Genomic DNA, 12,347 nt, shown 5'->3' on the forward strand with positions numbered 1-12,347 from the left:
GCGCACAGTATTGGTGCAACACTAGTATTGCTTTTGATACTGAATACATAGTAGTAACAAATTCATTTCCATTATTAATATTATCATCCATTTATGGAATTTTTGTTATTTTGGAGCAAATTGCAGAAAAAAGCTGCATTTGTCCTTATCAACAAAAAGCATTGCTGTTTATCGTTACTATTTTCTTTTTATTTTTTCTATTTAAAAATATCATTGTGTTGTTTTTTTCTATAAAGCTACAACATTAGGCTAGAGCTGTTAAACACTGATATATATAACTATTTCTTCTGGTAAATGCATATACTGTATGTCTTTAAATAGAGCTAATTGTATTTGTCAGTTAATGATATTGTTTTAATTAGCTACCACTGGTCAGCAGAGGAAAGCTTCATTTTGTCTACACTTTTTTCAACAGTTTTTGAATAAAAACAGGTTTGAATCAGAATTTGAAACAAAAATTAAGTCAATATTTCCCACCTATGGGGCAGGAATAGAGCCATGTTCTCATCTCATCATTTTCATGCTTTTCAACATTTGGAGGTCTCTTTGCCATCTAAATACCTCCAGATGCTGTTTCTTGGTCGTGGTTCAGTGAGCAAAGCAGAGAGAAAAAGCCTGAGCATATCGGACCAAGACGCTTTGTCCCCTCTGTCCCCCCCATTTACTGACACAGGGCTTCGTTAACACATCAGACCTTTTTCCAACACACAGTCAAACAGGAGAGCTTGCAAATGGTGAAGAAAAACTCTGAATTTGATAAAAAAACATTGTGTTCAAAACTGATAAAGTACACACTACTATTGCACAGCAAGTGCATTAGCAGTAGACACTACCATTATTCATTTGCAAATCATGAGCAGAATTATTGATGAGCTCTGTTTCTTATTACAATTTCTTATTTATTGCCTTGAGCCAGTATCATATATTTTCTTGAACATGATGGTAATTGAGTTGTATTCTGTGATTTATTTTATTTTTTAAAAGCTTAAGCATATTTTAAATTTAGCTCAGTGGCAGCAAGCAGCCCACGCCTTCCAAGAAACTCAACCCTAAACAGACTTTTCTCCCTTGCATATCTTATAGTTAGTATATGTTTATACTATCTTTAGTTTATTATTTGAGATGATGTTGGTACACCATCACCACTGACTTTAGTGGCCCTAAGTAAACCACATATATTTGTTTTGTGTTTGAGATATAGAATTCTCTTTCGTCACACTTTAATATGGATTAGTTCAGTGTAGTCTCTTTTGACTAATAACTTGGGCACAGTGATATGATGTAGTATAAAACATTTGCTATCCATTCTGGCATACTTGTAGACTCTTTTGAACAGTCTTTTTGTGAGTGGGTGGGCTGCATTTCTTGGGAGAGCCTGCTCTTGGTAGAGCCCTTTAAGCGCTTTAGGAACAGTAAGTAAGATGATTATTTTATAAATGTATTTACTTAATTTATATCAGACTTGACCAAGGTTACACTGTTTATGTTTTTTTGTTTTTGTAAATACCAACTCTTTTTGATTTTAGTCATTTGCCATCAGTTCAGTAAGTAATAAAACTAGCTGTATCCAGTGTTCTAGCTTTCCAGTCTGTCTCAATAAATATATATATTATTTTATTTTAGTTGAGGAATTAGTAAAGGTTTACATCCAGAGCTTTTCTGTTTTGACCCTATAGATTTATTTTGAGGCTCTGCATCATTTTCCACTTTCAAAAAGATTCCTTGCTGTGTGTATTGCAAGTTAAACATCAGTCATGCACAAACAACTGTCGTTTTTCTCCTCAAACATGTTGTTCCACCTTAAAAGATGACGTTGCCTTTAGGTTCACTGAAAATCACTGAAAAACGGTTCTTTGTCCTTTTGTTTGTTAAATAAATGTTCAAGGGGCTTATTTCAGATTTCAGCTTTAATTGCAGTTTTAGTAAGTACCCCATCTCTTCTGGATTGTACACCTACACACATACGCACAAAAACACACACACACACGGCCCATTTAAAGGAATATGTATTGAATATTCCCGCTCTCATTTGATTGCGTATTGGAGGTATATACAAAATTTCCTTAGTAGTACTCCCCGGCATGTGCTGAATCGTACCGCCCATCTCCCTCGTACGCTTTCATTCTCACTCTTTCTCTTACCCTCTGCCGTTCTCTTCTCTTTTTGGGTCTGTTTTTGTCTGACCTCTGCTCAGTTCCTTTATTTTAAAAGTTCTCCTTTATTCTATGCATCACAATTATTTCTACTTACCAGCAGTAGTTACTCACATGTCACACACACTCACATATTCAGGCACTTACTCCCTCTTCCTGAGAGTGTGGAAGGTCACAGCTGATAATTATTTGGAATAGAAGGACATAATGTGGAGTGAGGTGGACATAATGAAAGATTGCTGTAAGCTTATGACCCTCTGCTGCCTGGATCCAACAGATTGTCAGTTGTGAAGGTGTCAGCTCCTTTAGTGCATGCTTGTCTGGGTGAAAACATATCCTATGTCTGAAATGGCTCCCCATTCACTAGTCCCTATATAGTGTACTATATTAGGGGGTTAGTTAACAATTTCAGACACTACACTGTCAAAACTGTCACTGTGGTGGTATACTGTACCTTTAATTAGGGAACATAATTATACCTTATTTTACAATAATTGCACATTTTAAAATTGTGTTTATTTCATACACTCCAGTTTATTTCCAGTGCTTATTTTATGGGTTTTTTTCTACACAGTTCAATAACAAATTTTGGTCGACACCGGAGACACAACAGAGAACAGAACAGAAGTAAAATTGAAATGATGACAGATGAAGGGGTTATAGTAATGTGAATGTAGTATATTAGTGATGTATGAGTCTGAGGAAGGAGGAGGGGATCAGTGATTCTGTGTGAGTTAAAAGTAGGTGCAGAGTTAATTTGAGATAAATCAGCATGGCCAAGCATGATAGTGTAGATGAGACAAGGCCAGGATCTTGTACAGGATACACAGGGGCTGGATCAGGGCAACATCTGGAGAGCAGCAGGACATCTCAAAGCATGAGAGAGACAGGAGAAAGAAAACCAGACAAAGGGAACAAATAAAAATACAGAGGTTAGTAGGGTCATGGGAAAGAACGGGCAAAATTGTCCTGTGAAAAAAGCTTCCACGGGTCAGACAAGAAAACCCAGCGACAGACAGAGTGTTGGCGGTTACTAAAAAGCTAACTAAAAAAGCTGTAGCTATGGTAGTATGACAGGGTTAATACAGAACAGTGATAATACGAAAACCAGCTCTAACACCAATAGAGAAGAAGTAACCTGAAAGTGAGTGATTAACCAAAAGCTTGTTGAGGAGCTTTGTGAGAAAAGGCTCTTCCTCCTGCAGTGTTTTTCTTAAAGCGAGGAACAAAGAGTAGATGGGCATCCTGTGAACGAAGTGTACGTGACGGGTGATAAGGTATGAGAAGTTCAGTAAGATACTGCGGGCCTAAACCATTTAGAGATTTATAAGCTAAGAGGAGTATTTTATAGTCAATGCAAAATTTTACAGGTAGCCAGTGTAGGGACGAGAGAACTGGGGTGATCTGGTCGAATTTTCTAGCTCTGGTAAGCACACTGGCTGCTGCATTTTGAACTAACTGAAGCTTGTGTAACGCTTTGCACGAGCTCCCTGCCAGGAGCGCATTGCAGTAGTCTAGACGTGTTTAGAAGTTATAAAAGCATGCACTAGTTTCTCTGCATCTTTTAAGGATAAAATATGCCGAATTTTGGCAATATTGCATAGGTGGAAGAAGGCGGTTTTGACTGTATTGGATATGTGGGTATCAAATGTGAGAGTCGAATCAAAGGCTACCCCTAAGTTTTTGATGACGGTATTGTGTCTTACTGTTGAATTATCAAGATTAATAGCAGCATTTCTGAGTGAATGTATCTTGAGTATCTGTACCTAGTAACAAGACTTCAGTTTTATCAGAATTTAACATGAGAAAATTTTGCATCATCCAGTCTTTAATTTCAGTTAGACATTCTGTTATTTTTACGTAGACAAGCAACATCATTAGGTTTGGCTGATATATACAGTTGTGTGTCATCAGCGTAACAGTGGAATTAAATACCATGCTTACGGATTAGTCTACCCAGTGGCAGCATGTAGAGTGTGAACAATACAGGGCCAAGCACTGATCCTTGTGGAACACCATATTTAACTAAAGTATGATTAGAGGATTTATTATTCAGATAAACAAATTGATAACGGTCAGATAAATAGGATCTGAACCAAGAGAGGGCAGATCCTTTTATTCCTACCAGATTTTCCAGCCTATCAAGAAGCATCACATGATCTATGGTATCAAACGCTGCACTAAGGTCAAGCAGCACCAGAATAGAGATATAGCCCTTATCATGTGAAAGGAGTAAGTGATTAGTTACTCTTGTTAGAGCTGTTTCTGTGCTGTGATTTGGTCTAAATCCAGACTGAAATATGTCATGAATGTCATTGTTTTAGCGTTAATCAGAGTGGGTGATATAGACATGCTCCTCATCATACTAGCAGTAGAGAGATGGTCAGGAGGAACATTAGGTATTTTAATATTACTTACCTGCTCGCTATCCATTCCATCTACCTGACTGATGTGACTGGGAATGACCAGTCAGTTCCGGCGCAGAACCACCTCAATGTTCTCAGAGAGAGCTATGGATCCTAGATGGCTCGGATGAAGCCCATCCCAACGATACAGGGCCGGATGTTCGCGAAAGCATTCCCAGTTGTCGACGTAGTCCACGCCGACAGTGCCGCACCAATCCAGGAGCCAGGAGTGGAGCCCGAAGAGCCTGCTAAACGCCTCGGATCCTCGACAGTAGGTGGACACGGGGCCAGAGACGATGATCCTAGCATCCGTCTTCTTCCTAGTGGTATCCAGAAGCGAATGGTAGTGCTCCTTCAGGACCTCGCTGCGGCGGGCGGAGATGTCGTTCGTTCCCACATGGAGAACGATGGTGCCGAAGTCCTCACACTGCCGAAGCGCTAAGGGAAGCTGCCTGGCAACATCCAGGACACGTGCGCCTGGGAGACAAGACACGGTTGCATTACTCTTTATGCCCAGCACTTTTAAATGTCTAACTATAGATTCTCCAATAATAAGAACACCGTCCTGTTTAGTCTTCGGTGCTGGGTGGAGGGGGGGGGCGGCCTCAGCTTCCCACGCCCATGCTGGCGCTCCCGTCCCGGTGCAGGCGTGTAGATAGGAACCGCCGCGGAGAGGCGATGGCCACTTTGGAGGCGTCGTGGGCTGCCTCGAGTCTCGTCTTCTTCGGCTGGAGCTCCGTCTGCTTCTCCAAGAGAAGCTAAATCCGGCGACCCAGCTGCTCGAGCTCCGCGCCAAGCTCAGAAAGGGCTCGTTCCTCGGCAGGAGCCATGAAGAGAAAAAAATAAACAATGAGAAATAATATGTACGAAAAAAAAAAAAAAATGAAGTTAAGAAGCACGGTGGGTTAGGAACGATGAAGACAGCACACTAGGATAAGCAATGCCAAAAAATATGCAATAGAGATTGTAAATAAACATCTAAAGGACTAAAACAGCGACAAACAGCAAACAATTTCAAATCGAGCATGCGAGCATTCAGCCGGAAGTGACGTACCTGTGACGTGAAATCCAAATGGGACCCTTTGGATTTGTATCACCAACTGCACTACCAACTCATTCCAAAATTTCTGAGTAAAGCTTGGGCGATTTCATTTCACTTTAAGCTTTCCCAAGCTGGGACTATACAGGCTACATGGTAAAAAAATCATCAGAAAAAAGGAGAATGTACTGGCAATTTCATTACCTGGATAAGTCATTAAAGACTTGAATGAATGAATGAATGTTGATGATTAATTCATTGTTAATGTCCACATGCGTTAAAGGAATACAATGTAAGAATTGGCTGTCCTGAGCACCGCTACCTGCTGCTGAGTGTAATTCACATTTACAGAACTGTCGTGTAATGAAGTCTTACACATCTCTCTTTCCCTTGCTTGCTTGCACACTCACTTAAACAAGACCAGGTTACTCACTTAATCACAACTGGCACACACTCTCCCTGTCTGTCTGTCTCTCTCTCTCTCTCGCTCTCTCTCTCTCACAGACAAACACACACACTCTTTTTTACTCACTTACTCATCGAGTGATGTTTACAAAAGTAGCAAACGGCACTCTGGGCTCCGCCGGGGGAATATTTGTAATCTAATAAAATTATGTTGACTACATGATAAAACCCATATATCGCTTATAATACACACTGGACCATGTTAATATAACCATAAAGTGTAACTTTGGTGGTACACTAGCCGTTGTAACCACAGCAACTGACATTAAAGCACGTTACCAGAATCGATGTCCAATGCTAATCCAGTTAAAGTAAGCAGGCCCTACCACTCGCCCTCATTCATCATTAACTCTCAAAACCGGATTATAACACTGTCCTCAACAAAGCTTGGGATCCACAGACACAATGTGTAACTTCAGTCATTTAATCCACAAAATTTAATCTGACAAAAAGCACTTATTACCAAAATGGATGTCTAACATCGGCATCGGCATCGGCATAGGCCCAACAGAGGCTGTATTCTCCCTTTTACATGTCCGTAGAACATTACAATCATTTAGAAGCTGTAATTTTACAGCTTATGTAGAAATACTACATAGTGTTCCTTTAAGTCTTTCATTAGAGCACATAGAGGGCATTCGATTCAGTTCTTAGATAGAGTCCGGGCGTGGTCCGTCTCCCAAACTTTAGTTATTTCATAACTCCATTTTGCGAAGTGCGGACCACACCTGATGTAAGCATGGCAAGGAAGGGGGATTCAGATGGAGTTCTGGGTAGCTTCTCCTAGTGAAGATTGAAGCTTGACCCCAACAGCTGCTGATGATTTGGGAACGGATGTAGCTGGTATTCCTGAGAGGACCAGCGGCCGAGGAGCTGAATGGTGTGATCTGGAAGTCCCTGAGAGGAGGCTGTAAAAGCTGCACGGATTCTGAATGAATGTCCCTGAGAAATGTCTGATAACTGCTGAAAAAGAGAACGTGACTGAGATGGATGTTTAAAAAGATAGAGATGGGTGTTTTTGCCAAGTAGATCCATTTTAATCCATTTGACATTAAGGATTTGCATATTAGAATCAAGGATGGTGAGGTCTCACATAAGGGAATAAATAAATGAATTGGGTGAGACCGAAAGGGTCGTGAATTCCGAAATTCAGAGAAAGCCAAAGAAGACTAGGAGAAAAAAGGCTCCAAAAGTAGGGGCAATAGTAGTGTGTTCAGGCAGCATAATAAAATGTCTGTCAAGGGATTGGTGATCTCTGAGGTGGAAGATGGGGTTCAGCCTTTCAGATTCCTTTGAGGAGAAGGGTAATCTGAGGGTGGTTGGAGGAAGAATGGGGTGGAACCAGTTATGAGTTTTGTTAAGAAATTTATTGTGGTCAAATATGCTCTTAGGTTTGAGGAATGGATGGAGTGTTGCATATTGGCTGATGTAAGGAAGGCAGCAGTTATGGAGAGGTTGTTTGAGGGAAATATGATGTTGTGCAAGTTATGGAAATACTGGAAGGGTTTCCATCCTGACCAGTAGGTGGAAAGTGTTTGCGAAGAAATGGCTGAAAATATTATTTTCAGAGCTTGAGAGATCAGAACAAAGACAATGGAAGGAGCGGCATATGTAAAAAGTGGACATCAGGGGGTTGGAAATAGCATCGTCGTTTAAAACATCATTAGCGTCGTTGTTGTTCTAGTGTCAAAGAGAGGTGAGCCAGAACTTAAGCTCAGAAAGTAAAAGTCATCCAAGGTGAGAATGGTGCAGTAAGCAGACTGACGAGGCAAGATGAAGGAGATGGGAGATGAATGAACAACCCTGGTGGATAATTCGATTGCCATAGTTGAGTTGGCCCAAAAGAGAGAGGAGCTGCTGTTTGGTCAGATGGGAGAATTGATAAAAGCAGAGAGACCATGAGTGATACGGTTGAGTTCGACCTGGGTAAGGGAAGCTTGGAAGAAGGCGGCGAAAGGTGCTGAATAGGGCAGTGCCGCCGCAAACTGGAGATCAAGAAGGGGGACTGGTGACAGGAAAATCATCAAGAAGGTAGAGAAAGAAAAAGGCAGTTTTTGTAAGTTGAGCAGGATCCAACAGAGGGCTTCTGCGGGGTCAAATATGTTTGAACTGCTTTTGCAGCCAAAAGTGAGACGGACAGCAAAGTAGTATTTATTGTTCCAGTAGACCCCAAAAAGACGCCAGAAATCCAGGTGGAGAGGCAGAACTTAGAAGGCAACCCTAACCCTAATCCTTGAAGGCCTTAGCCAGCCAGGCACCATGACCGGCAATCTTGGTTAAGGTAATGGCATGATCCACAGTTGTGTAGCACAGTGAGAATTCAGAACTGGGAAGTTTATGGATGATTCGGAGTAGCCATAAGCAGAAAGGTCAATAAAGATCTGCTTCTTGCCTGAAAAATCTCGGGTAGTGACACAGATGGGGTTGATCCTGTATAAGGAGAAGGGAGGAGAAGGGAAAGGCACAGCCATGAAACCATTGGAAACCTCTTTAGCCAAAAGGGATGAAATTATGTCAGGTTCAGACAATGCAGAGAGAAGGTTGCAACAGATGAAGGAGGAAGTTGGCAGCGTTACGAGGCCCGGAGAAAAAATGAAAATGGGGCATGCCCAGCTAGATCAGCAGCCAGAGAAGGCACATTAACTGGGGTAGAGAAAAACCAGAGCAGAAAAAAGTCTGATTGTCGTAAAACAGTTTTGCTAAAGCAAACAGCTAGATCCAGAATGATGGCCAGATAATCGTCCAATTCCTGGCAACGAGAAGGGAAGACGGAGCACATGATATCATTTTAGATGGAAAAGGCCAGAGCAAATTTGGGGACTGTATGGGTCTTGGAAAACTGTGGCTCAGAGAGTAAAGGAAACATCACCAGCATCTATGGTGCGGGGAGCAGAAGGGATGGAAGAAGAGAGCAAAGAGGAGAGAGCAATATCTTTATCTTGGATAATGCGTTGCCACAATGAAGGGGAGACGAAAGGTAGTTTGAAGTTGCTGGCGTTACTGGGTGGAGCAGCAACAGGAGCAGTGGAGAGGGGGAACAGTGTATCAGTGGAAACAGTCTGGGGTGGAGCAGGAAACATGGCAGCAGGGGACCAGGAAGCGAGACAAAGGGAAGGGATTGGGATGATTGAGGGAAGGGGTCACAGGATAATTGAGGGAGGTGGGTATGGATGACTGAGGGAGGCGGATGGTAAGGATGATTGAGGAAAGGGAGCTTGGCATGATCTAAAGAAGATGTGGGGAAGAGAGTGGCCAGAAAAGACACTAAATCCAGGCAGTAGGCCAGAAGAGGCAGGCACAGCACGTGCTGGAGTGGCAGTGGAGGTAGATTCAGGCCACGCCAGCACAGAAGCAAAACCTGGAAGGAGCCCAGTGGGCTGGGTGGCACCAGAGCATGCAGCAGGCGTTACGTCGTCGGGTTATGCGATTGGATCTGTGGTGCACCCAGGTTGTTTACCTACAAGGACCAGATACAAGGAAAAAAGCTTCACAGTGCAAGCAAAGGGAATACAGCGTTCTCTCAAAACCTCTTAGAGTCTAGCGACAGGCCAATCCGGCCAGGCGAGAGGTTGGGAAGAATGTCTCATTGGAGGGACCGGCCGTGAGAAGCCGGGGAAGCAGGCGATAATCGGTGAGAGCACTGAGAACCAGAGTGTATCTGGGCAGAGCTCTGTGTCCGAATCAGTGATATCAAGATCCATAGCAAAAGGGAGAGAGGAAACGCAGCTGAACAGGAACGGAAACTGTGCAAATTTCATCACGAGAAAGTGAGGGGTGAGGAGGGGTTTTAAATGATGCGTAATAGTGAAGGGGAGGAGTCTGGGCGTGGGTCTTCTCCCAGACTTCTCCCAGACTAGTTATTTCGTAACTCTATTTAGAAAATCTTGGATGTGTTCTAGTTCTAAGTACAAAGATGACAAAATGAATGGTCGTTGACATGCTTTGTTGTAAGTGTGCTGTTTTAGAGGTTAGGCTTCGTTCATACAAAGACATTAGTGCTGATGAGCCCAAATATGGGTGGAGAGGAATGGTTCTGTGAATAGATCTGTTTTAACGCTAAAAACCCTGAAAGCAGGTGGTGTGAGGATTTCCTTTTATTGTTAGCCTACATTCAGCCAAGAACATCAAAATTAAAACCCAAATACCTTCCTGTAGTGTATGTTGTGTATACACTGTAATATATATATAAATATATATATATTTATATATTATGTTTGTAGCGTTTGACCTTATTCAAACTCTTCTGATTACTGGCGTTTTGACTAATGATAATAATTGTTATGATTGACTTAAATGACAAAAACATTAACAAGTAGTTAGAGAGTGAATACTGTCATCGCTACATGAGTTCTTCAGGATTTTCAGACTTTTAATGAACAGACTCCACACACTGTTATTTCAAATAATGGAAATATTTTATTAAAAGAAAAAAAGAATATTTACTTAACATAGCATAATCTCAAAATCTCACGGCATCAATGCAGGTGAAGCCGATTCGAATTTAAAGATAAGCTAGGCGATATGACTTGTGACTAATGTGTTGCTAACTGAGATTTAATTAACGTATAAATTTATCAAGAGACTTAATTCAATTTTCAGCTCTGGAAGTTTGTAGTTTTAGCTTACTTTTCGGTCGATCTCAACCACTCGATGGGTACAGAGGCTCTTTGAGGTTATGGAAGAGAGGAGTTCCGCTTAGTTCCCGCAGTTCTTCCGTGGAAGTTTTCAGGCTGGGTCAGCGTGGATTTAGTCACCCGCGAGTCAAGCCGCCTCGGGCGTACTCAGAGCGTGGTGACGTAGACGAAAGGATTTCCTCTGGCTCACTGTCCTGAGTGGGAGGTTCCAACCATATGAAGCTTTGGACGAGAAGTCTCGCTGGTCTCCAGAACTGAAAATCGAATCAATAGGCTTATACTTATTTTACGATTTTCTTCTATCTCTGCGGTGTTTCTTACTCTGGCCACGAATAAGTTTCACCTGCTTTGATCAGTCATGAGATTAAACTTAGATTGGGCGATAAAACATAAACACGATTACACAAAGATTACTTAGAGTTACTCAACATTACGTTGTAGTTTCTGTATCACACTGCTAACTGGCACAAGGCGTCCCTTGGAGCTGAGTGAGGTCCGTTTTAGAGTCTTTGATGAGTCGTTTCGTCAGTGTAAAGAAGAATGAAGAGCGCCACACTTGAAGAGTGAGCGCAACGTGAGAAGGTCGCTGGAGAGTGGGGAAAGAGCTCTGAGAATCTAGAGGCTCTAGAGGTCAATCCTGTTAGCCATCTGTTGATCTTGCATACAATAAGGTTTGCCATCTTGACACCGCTCGTCATAAAACTGGATTGTTAATCCTAGTCTTCACCACTTTGTTTGATTTTCTTTTTGCCTAAAAGCATCATAAACTGGGTGTGTTATCTTTAGAGGAGGGGGTCATAGCCAGGTGTCCTTTGATGCAGACCTTAGGTGTGTGCGTGTGTGTGTGTGGGGAGGGGAGCAGAGTCTGTATGCACACACACAATTCTGTGGAATGTGGGGTTCTGTTCCAAAAAAAAATCTTTATTAGAGTGGAGAGTCTTTCATTCAGAACTTTTCATTTCTTTATTCGATCCATACTCCACTACATTCCCAATGAATGAGTATCCAAATAGCCTAATATTCAGGTCCACAGTGGGGGCAACTTAAATTTGAATGGCTCAAATAATTGGAAACTATCATGTAAAAAGGCTGGACAACCTCTTGTGTTCCTGAGCACTGTAATGCTATGTGTGTTTTGTGTGACAAATAATATTTGTATTGTTTTTGTGTATGTTCTATTGTACTGTGAATAAGATCACAATATACAGTTTTGAGAATTCTGTGGATACTTTAGCTTTGTAAAAAAATGAAAAACATTGTTAATTATAAAACATTGTAATTATTTAGATTGTGTGGGATTACTGTTTGCTTTTTTCTCTATTTTAACTTTTAAACTCTGAGAAAACCTACATATTTTTTATGTGAACATGATTTAAATATAACTATATCATATTGTCTTCACATCACCCACTCTTGGTTTGTAATCTGAGATAGATATTTCTTTGCATTTGCGCGTTCTTTCGATGGCCAAATAAGCTTTCACCAGAAAGATGGTGGGTGAGACAAAGAGAGGTTCTTATGAAAAAAAAAAGTATTTGAAGGACAGGGGCCTCTTATCATGTTCTGTTTCCATAGGAACCAGTGCTTTATTTCATCCAGCTATGATGGGTAGTGTACAAACAGTGTGTGAGGTTTCTCATTTTTCTTTTGT

At 41.5% G+C, this 12,347-nt stretch overlaps 1 protein-coding gene across 3 annotated transcripts in view; it reads left to right on the forward strand.

The window, feature by feature from the left end:
• tulp3 (TUB like protein 3) overlaps nucleotides 1-12,347 on the forward strand; it is a 58,268-nt gene that overhangs the window by 30,473 nt on the left and 15,448 nt on the right. The gene's annotated exons all lie outside the window — the stretch shown is intronic.

This window comes from Hoplias malabaricus, chromosome 4 (genome assembly GCF_029633855.1).
Source record: "Hoplias malabaricus isolate fHopMal1 chromosome 4, fHopMal1.hap1, whole genome shotgun sequence".
Lineage (NCBI taxonomy): Eukaryota > Metazoa > Chordata > Actinopteri > Characiformes > Erythrinidae > Hoplias > Hoplias malabaricus.